The sequence below is a fragment of the Budorcas taxicolor genome, chromosome 14, assembly GCF_023091745.1.
Source record: "Budorcas taxicolor isolate Tak-1 chromosome 14, Takin1.1, whole genome shotgun sequence".
NCBI lineage: Eukaryota > Metazoa > Chordata > Mammalia > Artiodactyla > Bovidae > Budorcas > Budorcas taxicolor.
Window position 1 is genome coordinate 50,756,428 of NC_068923.1, and position 18,285 is coordinate 50,774,712.

Consider the following 18,285-nt stretch of genomic DNA (forward strand, 5'->3'; position numbering starts at 1 on the left):
TTTCCTTGACAATCGGTATCCCCCCTCTGCCAGCAATTGGAGAAGTGCTTGGGTCCCTTCCCAGCATTCCTCCCAGGTCTCAGCAGCCAGCAACAGGTCATCCACATATTGTAGGAGCCAACATCCATACCTTTCAGGCTGGAAAGGTTCCAGGTCCGAGGCCAAGGCTTCTCCAAAGATGCTTGATGCGTTTTTGAATCCTCGTGGGAGGTGGGTCCAAGTGAGCTGCTGCTTATTGCCTCCAATTGGGTCCTCCCATTCAAAGGCAAAGATGGTTGTGATGCAGGTGCTAGGCGTATACAGAAAAATGCATCTTTGAGGTCCAAGCAAGTACAGATCCTTGTCTTAGGTGGGAGGAGGCTAAGTAAGGTATAGGGGTTTGGGACAGTCGGGTGCAGAGTTACAGTGGCCTGATTAACCAATCTGAGATCCTGTACGGGCCTATAGTCTCGTCCTCCTTCCTTCTTTACTGGTAAGATTGGTGTGTTCCAGGCTGATTGACATTCCACCAGGATGCCTGCCTGTTTTAGCCTGCTGATGTGAGGCAGAATCCCGGTTCGGGCTTCTATGGGTATTGGGTATTGACGCTTTCTCACCGGGGTGGCGCCAGGTTTGAGTTATTACAGGGGCTTGGTGTCTAGCTAGCCCAGGGGGCTTATCTTTGGCCCAGACCTCAGGGAACAGCTGAGTTAGCCTTCTCTCCAACTCTGTTGCCCGGTCTTGTTTATCTCCAGGGGGCTCATGTAGCCTCCATTCGTCTTGAGGGGGCACAGAGAGGGAGAGTAAGTAGGTTGTTGTGCCCACCCGAAAAGGGGCCTCTCTTCAGGAGAGAAAGTCGCTTGTGCTCCTAGTTTGTGGAGAGTGAGTCTCTCCCCAGCAGGGGTACTGGGCACTCAGGGATATAGAGGGTCTCATGAGTCACCTGGTGACCCTCATCTGACATTTCCTGGGCTGGCAAAATGACTTAACCATTTCTTCTCCTGAAACCCCAGTTATGGCGGCTGTCCTTTTAGACAGTGGCACCACGGGTTTAGTTACCACAGACAATTCTGCCCCGGTGTCCACCATAAAGTCAATGTCTTGGTCCCCAATTTTTAAAGTTACCATGGGCTCTTGGGGACCTGATGTCTTTGAGCGCCGGCATCCTCATTCAGTCTCTATGTTAGTGAGTTTTGCAACCAGGAGGGGTTTATTCTCCCTTCTTCCTTCTGGGCACTCATTCTTCCAATGACTGAACCCGTGGCATCGGGCGCATTGATTTGGCTGTAATGGAGCCTGTGGCCTCTGTTGGGATCGGTTGGAGGGCTGTCCTGACCTTGAAGCTAGAGGGGGTTTCTTTGCTTTAGCGATGGAAAAGTCTTCAGAAGACTTTCCAAGTGCAGCAGCCAACATTGCAAACCTCTCGCCTGTTCCCCTCTGCTCGTCTTGATACCTTTTCTTGTATTTCTTTTCTATTTCCATGTCCCTACTCCAGAACACCTTACCTGCTATTTGAATCAGCTGAGAACTAGACATGGATAGAACTCTCTTTTGAAGCTTTCGTTTTATGTCAGGAGATGCTTGCGAGATAAACGCCGAATTGATAACAGTCTGAGAGCCCGTAGCTTCAGGATCTATGGGCATATAGAGTCTGTAGGCCTCACAAAGTCTCTCGTAAAATTTGGAAGGTGATTCGTTTCCCTTCTGAACTATTCCAGCCGGTTTAGACATGTCCATCGGCCTCCGGGCTCCCCTTTTAAGTCCTTGTATAATCGCCTTCCGGTATCTGTCTAATTGGATTTTTCCTTCCTCTGTATTGTAGTCCCAATTAGGTCTGTCAGTGGGGAAGGCTTGCTCTATCCACCTCTCTGGGTTAGCAGTGCCCTCAGGAACCATCTGCTGTAACTATTTGCTTGCCTCAGTGTTGATCCTATATCTCTCTTCTGTACTAAAGAGAGATGCTAGTAATTGCATTATATCGTCCCAGGTTGGTTGATGAGTGCGGAAAATAGTCTCCATTAGTCTAGTCATGCCCTGGGGTTCCACCGAGTAAGAGGGGGTGTGTTTTTGCCAGTTCAGTACATCGATTGATGAAAAGGGCTGATACTGATAGGTTACCGGAACTTGGAGATAATTACCGTCCTCCCCTAGGGGGTCACACAGAATCGGACACGACTGAAGTGACTTAGCAGCAGCAGCCTATCATTGGGGGTTGCTGAGCTTCTCTGAGGGGCATCTGCAAGGGTATTCTTTCCTCTGGCTCTTTGGCCGAGCAGAGCCTTTGTTTAATTCCAGTGGTTCCTCCCGCTTGTCTGGGAGTACTTACCGGGAGTGGAGGGTAGAGTTCAGGGAACGTAGTGGCAGCATCCAGGGTGGTAGAGTCCGGTGGGCTCACTGTCCCTCCAGCTGAGGCTGGAGCCTGCCAGGGGGCCGGCTCTACGACTTGTGGAGCTGTCGGGACCATTGAAGAGTCCGGGAGGCTTACCGGTCTCGGGCTGGTTCCTCTGGTGGCCGCGGTGTTACTAGCTGGCGGATCCATCATCCAATATGGCGGTGGTGGAAGCTCATCTCCTTCAGGGTCTTGTAAAATTTCCTCCTCATCCTTGGTTACCTTTTGGGCCATTAAGATTTTTCCTTCCACTCCATGAGCGTAAAAACGGGACCATCTGGGGGGCGAGGGGCGGCGTCTTGGGCTATTCCCAGCCAAGAGTCTATGTACGGGAACTGGTCGGGGTGTCCGGGCTTTTCCGTAACTATACCGTAGACTGCCTTTATGAGATTTAAGTCCATAGTTCCCTCTGGTGGCCAGCCAACTCCCACTGAAGGCCATTCGACTTCACAAAGGGTACGGAGCCAGCCGGGCGTCATTTTCCTCCCACAGTCTCCATCGAATCCTTTCTTAAAATTCTTAATCATATTCTCCAATACAGTGGCCTTAGATCCGCTTCCTCCCATTTTCTTACCTCTGGATTCCCACGTCCCAGGGCCTTCCCAAGAAGCCAATCTACCTGTTTCCACTGGCAGGGGAGGTGATGGGTCACACAGCACATGGGTACCTCCTGGGGGAGGGCAGAATACGAGCATGCGGAAATTGATATCCTCTTTCTAAAACCCTGTGGCAACAGCTCAGCACGTTCCTTAAGACAGCGTGGACACACCTCTGACTGGCTTGCTTAAACCCTAAGTTCCCTTTTTTTAAAATCCCTGGCATGGCCTTTGACCTGAGTGCCGAGCAGGTATTGTCGCCAACCTAAACCAGTTTCCTATGTGTCTCCCTTCTGGTCCCTCCCAGGGGGGTGATCAGGCCCCCTCTTCCACCCTACCAGGTGGGCTCCTCCCCACCTGAGGGCTCAGTTCCCTTGCTGCCTTTCACTACCTGCCAAAGCGAAGAAACCCGGCGTTGAGAGGCTGAATTCTTCCAGAGGGGTGAGGTGCCTTCCCCTCTCTAGGAGATTCAAGCTACAAAGCCTTGGGGTGGCCTCAAATGAGACCTGTCTCCTCAAAGCGAGGAGTTTCCCGACCAACGCACCAAATATTATAGCCACACGTTCTGGGAAACAAACTCATTCAGAAGGACAATGCAGATAGTGGAGTGCAGTTTGTTATACCGGCATGCCCAAAGCAGTCTCTTCTTAGCCAAGGACCCCGACCAGCATTTGTGAAAATCTTTTACACCCCATGTGTACGTATCCGAACCCACCACCCCAATCTCCTTGAGACTTACATAAAACAAAGGAAGGGTAAATACAATCACAATAACCCCATTATTCAAGTGTTATCAAGTGTTAGGTGTCCAAACAGTTAATAATCAATAAGCCTGTGGTTACACTCCGATAGATACAGAAAGAATTTATGACCTGTCTAGAGGCAGGGGTGATTAGAGTATGTTTTCTCTTAGGCGATGAGTAACCTGGATGTGATCTTCAAGATTCCCCTGTCCAGAGGGGGTCTTATCCTTCTATTGTAGTTTCCATAGGCACAGAGTCCAGAGTCCGTTGGAGAGGTGGCCGAGTATGATCAGCATGAACAGGCCTAAGATGGTGTCCAGGCCCTATGAATTCCTTCTTCACTAGGTGGTCTGGTAGGTCTTCATAGAACTGTTCAGCTTCTTCAGTATCAGTGATTGAGGTAGAGACTTGGACTACTGTGATATTAAATGGTTTACCTTGGAAATGAGCTGAGATCATTCACTCCTGTTTAAGATTGCACACAAGTACTGCATTTCAGACTCTTGTTGACTATGATGGCTACTCCATTTCTTCTAAGGGATTCTGCCCACAGTAGTAGATATATCAGTTCATATATAGGTCATCTGAATTAAATTTGCCCATTCCCATCCATTTTAGTTCACTGATCCCTAAGATATAGATGTTCACTCTTGCCATCTCTTCCTTGACCACGTCCAATTTACCTTGACTCATGGAGCTAACATTCCAGGTTCCTATGCAATATTGTTCTTTATAGCACTGGACTTTACTTTCACCATCAGACACATCCACAACTGAGTGTCATTTCCACTTTGGCCTAGCATTCTTACTGGAGCTATTAGTATTTGCCCTCTGCTCTTTCCCAGTAGCATATAGGACACCTTCCAACCTTTTGGGCTCTCTTCTGCTATCATATCTTTTTGCCTTCTCATCCCCCTCCCAAGATTGTGCGTTAGTGGGTGCAAATTCCTTATCATTTACTTTCAACCACTTGTGTGAGACACATTTCTCAAACTAGACTCATACACTCTTCTTGCATTCCTTTCTGGTTTCCTCACTGCCTTAAGGTCAGCCTAGGTGGCTGATAGCAGAGCAGACCACTGGAGAAGAGTCTGAAGAGCCATCTCTGAGGGCCCTGGAGTCAGTCATTGCCTCATTCAGGGCTTTGGTCCAGATATGGGTGGGACGCATACAGAGGACTTTGTGTCTAAAATTCTAAGTTCCAAAGTAGTGAGCATGTGTTACATTCATGACTGCTCATCATCTTTTGAGTGGCCTTTCTATGTTTAGAGACACTTCTTTTATAGTGAATTTTTACCTCCTCGATATAGAAATAGATGTAAATTTCAAGTCTTTTTGCCATGAGAATGCGAATATGAAGCCAGACTCTGCAGTCAGATGCACCTGGATGAGTCTACAATTCGCATGTGAAGAATGTAAGATAACATAATGGGGATGGAGCCTCCATTTCTGGTGACACTGGTGGCCAAGGCAGCATTTCTGCCAGTGCTTAGTACGGTGCTGGTTTCCTCAACTGGCCAGTTCTGTGGTGTGAAATCGGGCTTTGTTTTTAAAGGTAAGCCTTGCACTGGTTCTCCAGACCTCCTAACAATTTTTGTGCTACCCAACATCTCTTAAATGCATTTCTTTTCTAATTAATCAGTCAGGGTTTTCCTCTGTTGCTTACAGCTAAGAACTGCTCTTGATAGATAAATCATCTGGTGTATTTGTATTCCCTGGCCTGACTCATCTTTAAAGAACACCCCTACTTTCTCATATAAATTAAAGGAGCCTTGAGGTGGAATTCATTCTCCTGTTCAATCAGCAAGTATTCTTAGATGCCTTCAGTGTGTTATGTACTGTATTGTACTGTACTGTATGTACTGTATTAGGCACGGAATGTTCAATAGAGAAGACTCTTCCTAGTCTTGAGGGACTTGACATCTTGTAGCACAGATAAACATTAGCATATAAACCAAATGTGCTGTGACAGAGGACTGAACCAGATGTGACCTGTGAATGTGATATGATTGATAAAATGCTGGAATTTTTTCAGCCATTTGGCAGCAGTTGAGGATGAAACAGCTGGGAATCATTTATAGTAAAAGAATCTAATACATGAAAAGAACTTTCTTTAGAGTGGGAAGGGAAGGAAGGAAAGGTCACATAATTGACCACCTTGCTTCCTTTTTTCTTCTGCCTTGTTTTCAGGGCTGGTATGGATGCTTGGCTGGGTCTTATTTCAAACTTGTGGGACATTTGGGATTGGGGAGGTGGAGGAAGTTGGAGAGGACTGGCACTTACTTGATGTTATTCTTGGTTGTGATAATTTGACTGAAGGATATAAAAGAAGTACAGAAAGCATAGATTAAGGTTCCACTGTTGTTGCCTATGACCTGACATTCTTCTGGAGGTTTTCCATGTTATCTCAATTAGTTTTTTTTCTCCCTCCATACCCGTGTATATGTAGATGTCTTTAAATTACAAGTGGGGGAGAAGCTACATAAACTAGGAAGAAGGGAAAAGGAAATTTTGTGATTCACATAACTGAAAAATTTGGAGGTAACTTAATGGAAAAAACAGGACCTAGATGTTCAAATAATATCATCTGTCTGTCTCCGAACAGTGCTTCTCTTGTTGGCTTGCTTTTCTGATTGCTGCCTCCCTGATAGAGGTCGAGAGAACCAAGGTCACGTCCCACCTGATGAGTCACATCAGTGGAGGAAGAACGTCCATTTTCTGAGAGTGGCAGCAAAAGGGCCAGATTTCATCCCGAATCACTCAGGGTGGTTTTGGCCACAGGTAACGGAAAACTGGGTCAAAGGGACTTACTTTCTCACATAGCAGAAAGCCCAGAGATAGAGGCAGTTGCAAAATGAGTTGATGTAGAGGCTCAATCATGTGAGGGTATTTGGTCAGCTGCTCTGTGGGCCTCCTCCTCGTAATCTCAGATGGTTGTAGCAGCTCCTGACATCACATCTTCATATGACAATGTCCAAAAGTAGTGAAGAGTAAGTCCCTGCTTGTGTCTTTTGAGAATGCAGAAAAACTCTACAGAATTCCTCCTCGAGGTCTCGTGGGTCAGTTACCTTGCACACTCAGGCTTTACCAATCCTTTTCAAAGGGAATACAATTACTTGGTAGTTTTAGGCTTATTGACATTTATCCCCTAGGGGCTAGATATGATGTTGCTAAGGTCACCCAATAATTGAAAGTCAGAATTTAATTTGCAAGGAAGAAGAGGTGGGCTGTTTCAATCCTTGGCAGTATCTGCCTGTGTCTCACTGGGTTAATTCAGGTTATGTATCCATTCCTGAACCAATCACAGCTACCACCCCTAGTCACATGCCTACCTGTGATGCTATGGAGGCAGTGGCCTTGATGGCTCATAGGAGTATTTTGTCAGTATGCTCAACTCAGAGGAACCGAGTGGAAGAAGTTGGGTCCCTATTATTCAAACTGACTCCTAAGCTAACTGTCCTACCCAGAGAAGCAGGAAAACCCTTATTAGATTCTTGACTCAACTGTTAATGAAGAAAAAAGGAATTCCTGTTCTGTTATTCATCTGTGATCCAAGATTTAGGGTAGCTCATGAATATTTCAGAGTCACCATTGCAAGTGACCCCCATGGTCAAGTATAAAGGAAAGCATGTGTTAAACAGGATCTCTCAGACAGAAGGCTTGTTATAAGCTGCTCAACAGAACACTGTTATTATGGACCATCTGTAGAACGTGGACATGTTCGTTAGGCAGAGTAATTTATTGTAATGATACTTGGCATCATGAAATTTCACTGTTACTGTGCTTCTTCACCTTGCTATATCTTTGGGAGATTCTCTATTTTAAGATTTCTTTATATAAATGTGGATGATCAATAGGCTTTACTGAAGAGATGATAATTTTGTGTTGGGCACAGATGTGAATACGCATGGGATGAATCTCCTAGACTACATTTGAATGGAGTGGTTAAATGTTTCTATCATGACCTTCTTCTATTCAAAATGTGTAACAGCCTCTTGTTCCCTATTGTGATGAGACTTCCTTCTTCTTCCTGACTTTTGGACCCCTGGTAACCTGCTCTTTCCTAGATTTTTAGTCATCATGCTCGTACTCTGTAACCTAACTTCTGCCTAGGTTTCCACTTCTGCCTTCTGACCACTGAAGTGTTCTTCCTCTGCTTTTCCAAATTCTTCCCATTCCTCATAGCCAAGCTTCCTTTCTCCTACTCTGCTAGCTGGCATGGTTCTCCCTCCTCTTCGAATCCTGATTATCCCACTTAAGGAATTTTAGCATCTTAAATGCTCCACATTTCTTTGTTCACTAATTGTTTCCATGTGTACATCCTCTCTTGCCTCCTTAGTTACAGCTTTTGGAGATATAACAGGTAACTCTGGCTCAACTATTTTTCTGTACTCCCAGTGGCTACTAGAGATTTGAACTTGGATGTCTCAGAGTCATCTTAACTTTAACAAGACCGAAGCGGCACCTGTTCCCTGCCCCTCCTTCCTGCTTCAACTCTCTCCTGTTGTTGTAATCAGTTTCTGTAAAAAGCTTCTATGCAGTTACCCAAGCCACTCTTGATTTTGCCCTTTCTTTTAGGAACTCGTCATTCAGCCCGAGTCCTCTCAATTCTATTCCTAAACATGTCTTGGTATCCCTTTCTCCATCCCTGACACCACTGGCTTGGTTCAAACCTTTGTGAACATTCACTGGGACCATTATTCTTTCAACAGATCTCCCTGGCTCCAGGCTCAATGCTTTATTTCTTTATTTTTATTGAAATATAGTGGATTTACAATGTTGTGTTAGTTTCTGGTATACAGTAAAGTGATTCATATCTATATATGTATATATATATTTCTCTTTTCCATTATAGTTTATTACAAGATACAGTAAGACCTTTCTGTTTTTTATATGTAATATTGTGTATCTGTTTATCCCAAATTCCCAGTTTATCCTTCTCACTTCCCTTTCCCCTTTGTAACCATAAATTTGTTTTCTGTGTCTGTGAGTCTGTTTCTGTTTTGTGAATAAGTTCATTAGTATCTATTTTTTTTTCTAGATTTCACATATAAGTGAAATCATATGGTATTTGACTTTCTGTTTATGACTTCATTCAGTATGATTTCTAGTTTCAGCCATGTTGCTGGAAATGGCAATATTTCCTTATTCTTATGGCTGAGTAATATTCCATTGTATACATGTACCACATCTTTATCCATTCATCTGTTGATGGACATTTAGGTTGCTTCCCTTGTCTGTTGTGAATAATGCTGCTATGAGTTTGAGAAATCTGTATGCAGGCCAGGAAGCAACAGTTAGAACTGGACATGGAACAACAGACTGGTTCCAAATAGGAAAAGGAGTACGTCAAGGCTGTATATTGTCACGCTGCTTATTTAACTTCTATGCAGAATACATCATGAGAAATGCTGGACTGGAAGAAACACAAGCTGGAATCAAGATTGCCGGGAGAAATATCAATAACCTCAGATATGCAGATGACACCACCCTTATGGCAGAAGGGGAAGAGGAACTCAAAAGCCTCTTGATGAAAGTAAAAGAGGAGAGTGAAAAGGTTGGCTTACAGCTCAACATTCAGAAAACAAAGATCATGGCATCTGGTCCCATCACTTCATGGGAAATAGATGGAGAAACAGTGGAAACAGAGTCAGACTTTATTTTTGGGGGCTCCAGAATCACTGCAGATGGTGACTGCAGCCATGAAATTAAAAGACACTTACTCCTTGGAAGAAAAGTTATGACTAACCTAGATAGCATATTCAAAAGCAGAGACATTACTTTGCTGACTAAGGTCCGTCTAGTCAAGGCTATGGTTTTTCCAGTAGTCATGTATGGATGTGAGAGTTGGACTGTGAGGAAGGCTGAGCGCCGAAGAATTGATGCTTTTGAACTGGATGTTGGAGAAGACTCTTGAGAGTCCCTTGGACTGCAAGGAGAGCCAACCAGTCCATTCTGAAGGAGATCAGCCCTGGGATTTCTTTGGAAGGAATGATGCTAAAGCTGAAGCTCCAGTACTTTGGCCACCTCATGCAAAGAGTTGACTCATTGGAAAAGACTCTGATGCTGGAAGGGATTGAGGGCAGGAGGAGAAGGGGACGACCGAGGATGAGATGGCTGGATGGCATCACTGACTCGATGAACGCAAGTCTGAGTGAACCCTGGAATTTGGTGATGGACAGGGAGGCCTGGTGTGCTGTGATATATGGGGTCGCAAAGAGTCGGACATGACTGAACAACTGAATTGAACTGAACTGAGCATTGTGATGCATGTATCTTTTTGGTAGCTTCTTAGTCTTTTGTTGGGAACAGCATTAAGCTCAGGCAGGGAATACCTTGGCTTCTAAGTTTCAGGCATTCACAGCTTTTAAATAGTCTCTCATAGTCCTCATTTAGGTTGCCAATGACATTTTTTGAAAGGATACGATATTCTGGACACAGAACCCAATCATTATTAGTTGTTTTTTCCTTCCTTTCACTGTTTGCCCAAATTTTAACAAAAATGATCCTAACCCATCTCCCTTCTTTTCCACCCCATCCCACCCACCCCAAATAATACACCAGTAATAACCAAGAGCTACACACATGCTACGATGTAAAACTGCAGAGTTAACACTATTGGGAACAAGTCTCTGTGGGTTGTGGAGATGCTCTTTGAAGATCTATAGTATCTCTTGCTCTCCCACATCCCATTCTGCGTTTTGTTCTTCCTAGAAGGCCATTTGCTTTTTTTTTTTTGGAAGGTTCAGAATGGGTTGCCTTCAAACACTGACCCTCCTTCCCTCCCCCTCCACCGGGATGGGTGTGCAAACTGTATAGTGTGGAATGGCTTTGAAGCCCTTGGGCTGCTGTAGGGCATAGAAACTATACTGGCTCTTCAAAGGACATCTCCTCAAGCCACCTTTATGGTGTCAAAACAAGTAGAACTCCTTCTTTCCCCACTTGAAACCCACAGTCAGATGTGACAGGGGCTGGTATTCAAGAGAGTTAATTATTGTTTTCTTTTTTTGTCATCATCCTCTGGGGGGTAAGAATGCCACATCAGCCTTTCCTCATAGAAGGATATGACAACCTGTGGGCACTTGACGTTGGCTTCCTCAGCAGGGACTAGGTCAGCCTCATCAGAGTTCTTCATTTCATCAGGAACATGAGTTCTCCACTGGAGTCTGTAGCTCCAATAATCCGCTCTGGTTCCAAACCCCGGGCAAAGCCTCGTGGCTTTTCTGACTCTTCTTTCTTCTTCTTTGATTTTCTCTCCTCTCCCTTATCTTCCGAATCAGAATCAGCTTTGCGCTTGCCTCCCTCTGATTTATCTGTCTCGTGTGCTGTTTTCTGTGACTGCAGAAACTCAGCAATGAGGTCAGGGCAATCCAGTTTCTCTTCTGGTTCCCATGTGTTATCCTCATCTGAGAACCCCTTCCACTTTAGGAGATACTCCACTTTGCCCTTTACCACTCAATGGCCTAAAACTCTTCCAACACTTATTCTTCTTCCTCTTCTAGCACCTCCTCCACTTTCTTCTTGTTTTATTTTTTCCCCATAATGCCACCAGCTTTCTGGTATAAAGGATGACGCTGCTCGGGTCTTGTAGTCGTCAACCCTCCCTATGCTGGTTCAAGCGTCCAGGCTGTCTCGTCTGTCCTCTTCCCAATTTACTATGTTTCCTCTCCAGCCCAATCTCCCAGCCGACCACCCAGCCCATGTAGCATTGTCTCAGTCTACTCAGGCCAAAGAGCGACCCGCAAATGCCTCCTGTTCTGTACTTTCTGATAATGAGTCCTTTGCTCAGCCAAATTGAGCTTCTACTGGTGGCATGAACACCTGTGCACCTTCAGGTCAGCAGACATGGACTCAGGATCTGGAGTCACCAGGTGCTGTGCCAAATTCCTCGCAGTACCAGTTATGTGTTTTTGTGTTTCTTTCCTTCAGTGGACTATGAGATTTTTGTCTCTTAATACCTGCTATAAAGTAGCAACTCAATAAATGATAGATGAGGAGGAAACAGAACAAGCTCCATCTTGAAAGCAGGACTCCATCTTGGGCCGGACTGTGGGCTTTGAGCTCTATGCCCAGTATCTATGGAAACGACATACCAACTGGAAAACCAGGCCCCCTGGATGCAAGAGCCCCAGGGCTTGTACCTAGACTCTCTGTTGCCTAAAAGAATACCCTAATTATCTGTGTAACCGAATAGAATCATAAATTCTATTATGCTTATTGGGGTATAACCACAGGCCTATTGATAATTGTCCACTGTTAACTACCTAGGCTTAAGGCATATGAATCACGGGTTAACTTTGATTGTGTCTTTCTTTTCCTTTGTTCAGACTAGTTTCAGGGAATTTGGGGAGGTGGGTTTGGTCATGTACACTTAGGGTATATAAGGTTTTCAGGAAAACTGGTCAGGGTCCTTGGCTGAGAGGAGACTCTGCCTTGGGGCCACCGGTGTAATAAACTCCACTCCACTATCTGCATTGTCCTGAGTGAGTTTGTTTCCCAGAATGCATGGCTACAACAGTCTTATCAGCAATTCCTTAAAAGGGAATCTTCTGTATGACTCAATCTTAGCTGTGTAAGCCTCTCAAAGCTTTTAAATGGGGTTGGGCAGCAATTTTAATAATAGAAAATAATCATTAATCTCAATGATTATTAACGTCAGTTGCTCTTCTACTTTGTAATGAAGTGTCTTTCAGGTAGGACTTGACTCATTTCTGCTCCAAATTCCTCACCCGATGCTGGCTATGCATTTCTATTTGCACTCTAACTGCTAATGTTCTGGTCTTTTTTCCCCTCTGATTCTTTGTTACCAGATCTCTTGTCCATTGTCACTTTTTGCTTCTGATCATTTTTGTGGTCTTGGCTGCTTCTAATCTCTAGTGTCCTATCTTCTATCTGCCACCCCTGCAGCTTGCTATTCTTTTTCTTCTGTTCCACTGGTTACTTTAGTTTTTTGATCTTTCTTCTTCCTGACTCTGTTGCCAGTGTGCTCAGCTTTCCAGCAATTTCTAGCCAAGAATACCTCACCTTCCTTGTTGTTATTACTGTTCAAGGCCCAGTTGCTTCTCAGCTGGAAAGAGCAATACTGTTCATAGTTTTTGATGGGTGAGGTCTGGTGTATCAAGAGTCGAGGTCCTGGAGCATAACAAAGGTGAAGTTTTTCATCCATGGGACAGAAGGTTTGCATAGTCTCTCCCCATTCTATTAGGAATAGAGCCATTTTACTTAGGGAAGAGTTACTGCTTTCATGATTTGGTGAAGGAGACAGAAAATGCCCTCATTAATTTACCTATCTCTTCTATACTAGAGTATAAACTCCATATGGGTGGGAAACTTGCCATATTAATGTCTGCTATGTATTATATATATATATTATGTGTGTGTGTATATATATATAATGTGTGTGTAATATTACACATTATAGACCATCTGCAGTTCAGCAAGTGTTTAAAATATGCTTCTTGAATGAAGAATGGGTGAATAGTAAGACATATGGCAGAGGTAGCAGGGCAGTGATTCTTATTAGAATCATTTAAGTCTCATTTAAAACACATAGTCTAGTCATGAAGAGTTCATACTGCTAATGCAGGGGGCCCAGGTTTGATCCTTGGTCAGGGAACTAAGATCCCACATTCTGCGTCTAAGAGTTCACATGCTGCAACTAAGATCCTGCATGCTGCAACTAATACCCAGCATGGCCAAATAAATAGATATTTAAAGAAAACCACACATTAATGCCTGGGTCCCCAAACTAGGCAAACTACTATTCTTAGATGTAATTTTCCCCTACATTTCAGAAATCTGTGCTTCTTAAAACTGATGAAATAACTTAACTTGAAGCATTTTTCTTTCTTAGTTGTAGACAAAATACACTTCAAATAGGCAGTGACATCTTAGATTGGATGTCAGAATTTCTATAGCATGTAGCCTGGGCAGAAATATAAAGTGCTCCCAGTGAGTCTGAAACATACTGAGAGTTATAAGGTTCTGTATTAGGAGGCTTATATGAGGGAGAGGTTAACAAGGGATCACTTTTACAACTACCTTTGAATTCTGAGCACAGCATCTGGTCTATTGTAAACAACCAGTCCTCATTAGCTGAACCAAACAGAATTCCTCAGGGCACAGGAGAGGCCATTAAAATGACAATATGTGTGTATACTCTCTCCCTCTTTCTACACATATACACACACATACATACACACACAATGTTTGCTCTCTAGGCATCTGTATCTATATTTATAGCTATGGTGTGCATGTGAATGTATGTATGTGTACACACACACACTCACACACACTCACTCTTCTCCAGTGTATGAAGGTGAGAAGTGAAAATGAAGTTGCTCAGTCATGTCCGACTCTTAGCGACCCCATGGATTGCAGCCCACCAGGCTCTTCCATCCATGGGATTTTCCAGGCAAGAGTACTGGAGAGAGAGAGACTAACATCCTATAATTTCAGTGGCCTCTCTAATGCCCTGAGGAATTCCATTTGGTTCAGCTAATGAGAACTGGTTGTTTACAACAGACCAGATACTGTCTATACTGTAGATTATATGGGGCTTCCCTGGTAGCTCAGATGATAAAGAATATGCCTGCAAAGCAGAAAACCCAGGTTCAATCCCTGGGTTGGGAAAATTCCTTGGAGAAGGGAATGGAAACCCACTCCAGTATTCTTGTCTGGAGAATCCCATGGACAGAGAAGCCCGGTGGGCTACAGTCCATGGCATTGGAAAGAGTCAGACATGACTGAGTGACTAACACTTTCACACTTACTCAGATGATATAGTAACTGTCCTAAATGACTATCGGGCATTCCCCAGGTGAGTAAGAAGTCTAAGAGAACCAAGCAAAGGCAGACAAGTACAGCCCCTTGAAGTGCATCTGGGTGGGTGTCATTGGAGGGGAAGCAAGTCGGGGGTGTGGATGGAGGAGGCTGGGAAGAGGGTCATTTTACTCTTTATGTTGTTGTTCAGTCATTCAGTCATGTCCAGCTCTTTGCAATTGCATGGACTGCAGCACACCAGGCTCCTCTGTCCTCCACTGTCTCCTAGAGCTTATTCAAACTCATGTGCATTGAATCAGTGATACTATTTAAATGTCTCATCATCTGCCTCCCTCTTCTTTTGCCTTCAATCTTTCCCAGCATCAGAGTCTTTTCCAATGAGTCAGCTCTTCTAATTAGGTGGCCAGAATATTGGAACTTCAGCTACAGCATCTGTCCTTCCAGTGAATATTCAGGACTGATTTCCTTGAGGACTGACTCGTTTGAACTCCTTGCTGTCCAAGGGACTCTCAAGAGTCTTCTCCAATACCTCAGTTCAAAAGCATCAATTCTTCAGTGTTCAGCCTTCTTCATGGTCCAACTCTCATGTACATACATGACTGCTGGAAAAACCACAGCTTTAACTATACAGACCTTTATTGGCAAAGTAATGTCTCTGCTTTTTAATATGCTGTCTAGGTTTGTCATAGCTTTCTTCCAAGAAGCAAGTGTCTTTTAATTTTGTGGCTGCAGTTACTGTCATCAGTGATTTTGGAACCCAAGAAAATAAAGTCTGTCACTGTTTCCACTGTCTCCCCATCTATTTGCTATGAAGTGATGGGACCGGATGCTGTGATCTCAATTTTTTTTTTTTTAATATTGAGTTTCAAGCCAGCTTTTTCACTCTCCTCTTTCACCCTCATCAAGGGGCTCTTTAGTTCCTCTTCACTTTCTGCCATTAGTGTTATTCTCTGCATATCTGAGGTTATTGATATTTCTCCTGGCAGTCTTGATTCCAGCTTGTGATTCACCTAGCCTGGCACTTTGCCTGATGTACTCTGCATATAAGTTAAATAAACAGGGTGACAACATATAGCCTTGACATACTCCTTTCCCAATTTGGAACCAGTCCGTTGTTCCATGTCCAGTTCTAACTGTTGCTTCTTGACCTGCATACAGGTTTCTCAGGAGGCAGGTAAGAGGATCTTGTATTCCCATCTTTTGAATTTTCCACAGTTTATTGTGATCCACACAGTCAAAGGCTTTTGCATAGTCAACGAAGCAGAAGTAGATGTTTTCTGGAATTTCCTTGCTTTCTCTATGACACAGCAAATGTTGGCAATTTGATCTCTGTTTGCTCTGCCTTTTCTAAGCCCAGCCTGTACATCTGGAAGTTCTTGGTTCACGTACCACTAAAACCTAGCTTGAAGGATTCTGAGCATACTTGCTAGCATGTGAAATGAGTGCAATTGTGCAATAGTTTGAACATTCTTTGGCGTTGCCCTTCTTTGGGGTTGGAATGAAATCTGACCTTTTCTAGTCCTGTGGCCACTGCTCAGTTTTCCAAATTTGCTGAAATATTGAGTGCAGCACTTTGACAACTTCATCTTTTGGGATTTTAAATAGGATTATTTAGAATTTTAGAATTGTAAATCACTCAGCTGGAATTCCATCCCCTCCACTAACTCTGTTGTAGTAATGCTTCCTAAGGCCCATTTGACTTCACACTACAGGATCTCTGGCTCTAGGTGAGTGACCATACCATCATGGTTATCCAGGTCATTAAGACCTTTTTTGTATAGTTCTTCTATGTGTTATTGCCACCTCTACTTAATATCTTCTGCTTCTATTAGGTCTTTACCACTTCTGTCCTTTACTGTGCCCATCCTTGCATGAAATGTTCCCTTGATATCTCCAATTTTCTTGAAGAGATCTCTGGTCTTTCCATTCTATTATTTTCCTCTATTTCTTTGCATTGGTCACTTATGAAAGCCTTATCTCTTCTTGCTGTTCTCTAGAACTCTGCATCCAGTTGGGTATATCTTTCCTTTTCTCCTTTGCCTTTCACTTCTCTTCTTTCCTCAGCTATTTATAAAGCCTCCTCAGACAACCACTTCCTGCATTTCTTTTTCTTGGGAATGGTTTTGGTCACTGCCTCCTGTACAAATTATGAACTTATCCATGGCTCTTTAGGCACTCTGTCTATCAGATCTAATCCCTCGAATCTATTCTTCACTTCCATTATATAGTCATAAGGGATTTGACTTAGGTCATACCTGAATGGTCTAGTGGTTTTCCCTGCTTTCTTCAAGTTAAGCCTACATTTTGCAATAAGGAGTCGATGATCTGAGCCACAGTCAGCTCCTAGTCTTGCTTTTGCTGACTGTATAGAGCTTCCACATCTTCAGCTGCAAAGAATATAATTAATTCTGATTTTGGTATTGATCATCTGCTGATGTTCACGTATAGAGTTGTCTCTTGGATTGTTGGCATGGATGTTTGCCATGACCAGCATGTTCTCTTGTTACCCTTTACCCTGCTTCATTTTGGACTTGAAGGCCAAACTTGCCTATTGCTCCAGGTATCTCTTGACTTCGTCCTTTTGCATTTTCAATCTCCTATAATGAAAAGGATATCTTTTTTTGGTGTTAGTTCTAGAAGGTCTTATAGGTCTTCATAGAATTGTTCAATTTCAGCTTCTTCAGCATCAGTGGTTAGGTCATAGACTTGGATTACTGTGATGTTAAATGGCTTCCCTCGGCAATGAACTGAGATCATTCTGTCATTTTTGAGGTTGCACCCAAGTACTGCATTTTGGATTCTTCTGCTGACTATGAGGGCTATTCCTTTTTTTTTTTTTTTTTTTTAAAATAAGGGATTCTTTCCCACAATAGTAGATATAATGGTCATCTGAATTAAATTCACCCATTCCTGTCCATTTTAGTTTACTGATTCCTAAGATATCAATGTTCAATCTTCCATCTCCTGCTTGACCATGTCCAATTTGCCTTGATTCATGGACCTAACATTCCAGGTTCCTATGCAAAATTGTTCTTTCCAGCATCAGTCTTTCCTTTCACTACCAGACATATCCACAACTAAGCATTGTTTCCCTTTGGCCCAGCAGCTTCATTCTTTCTAGAGCTATTATTAATTGTCCTTCACTCTTCCCCAGGGGCATATTGGACACCTTCAAACTGAGGGAGCTTATCTTCTGGTGTCATATCTTTTTGCCTTTCATATTCCTGGAATTTTCAGGGCAAGAATACTGGGGTGCTTTGTCATTTCCTCCTCCATGGACTGTTGTTTGTCTCAACTCTTCATTATGACCCGTCTATCAATGGGAGGCCCTGTGGAGCATGCCTCATAGCTTCATTGAGTTACACAGCCCCTTGCCCACGATAAGGCTGTGATTGATGCCCAAAGTACATTCTCTTGGGACTGATTTGAGAGGAGGCCAATGGGCAGTTAAGAATTCAGAGCAAATTTAATTGAGGATCCAATCTGTCAAAAATCTGAGCAGGCCAGGAATTTCTTCAATCACCTCCCAGCTCCCGTTTGGTGACGTTTTTGCTTTGTATCAAATTCTCACAGCCTCATAGCTCTGCTTTGCTGGCCTAGTTGTTCCCCCAGGCTTCCCTCCTCTCTTTTGGACCTCACTCCAATCCAAAACATCTCCAGTGCTTCACAGACTTGATCATTTTCTTCCTGCTTCAGGGTTGCCCACCTCCAGGGGGAGCCACTCACACTGTGGTCTTGGAGAATGGTGCCCACCCATACTGCTCAGTGGTGCCGGGGTCGCTAGATGTTGCCGCCT

The 18,285-nt window shown here is 43.8% G+C and overlaps 1 pseudogene; it reads right to left on the reverse strand.

Moving 5' to 3' along the window:
* Positions 1-10,698: 10,698 nt before the first annotated feature.
* Positions 10,699-11,274, reverse strand: LOC128059184 (chromobox protein homolog 1-like; annotated as a pseudogene).
* Between the last annotated feature and the right edge of the window lie 7,011 nt (positions 11,275-18,285).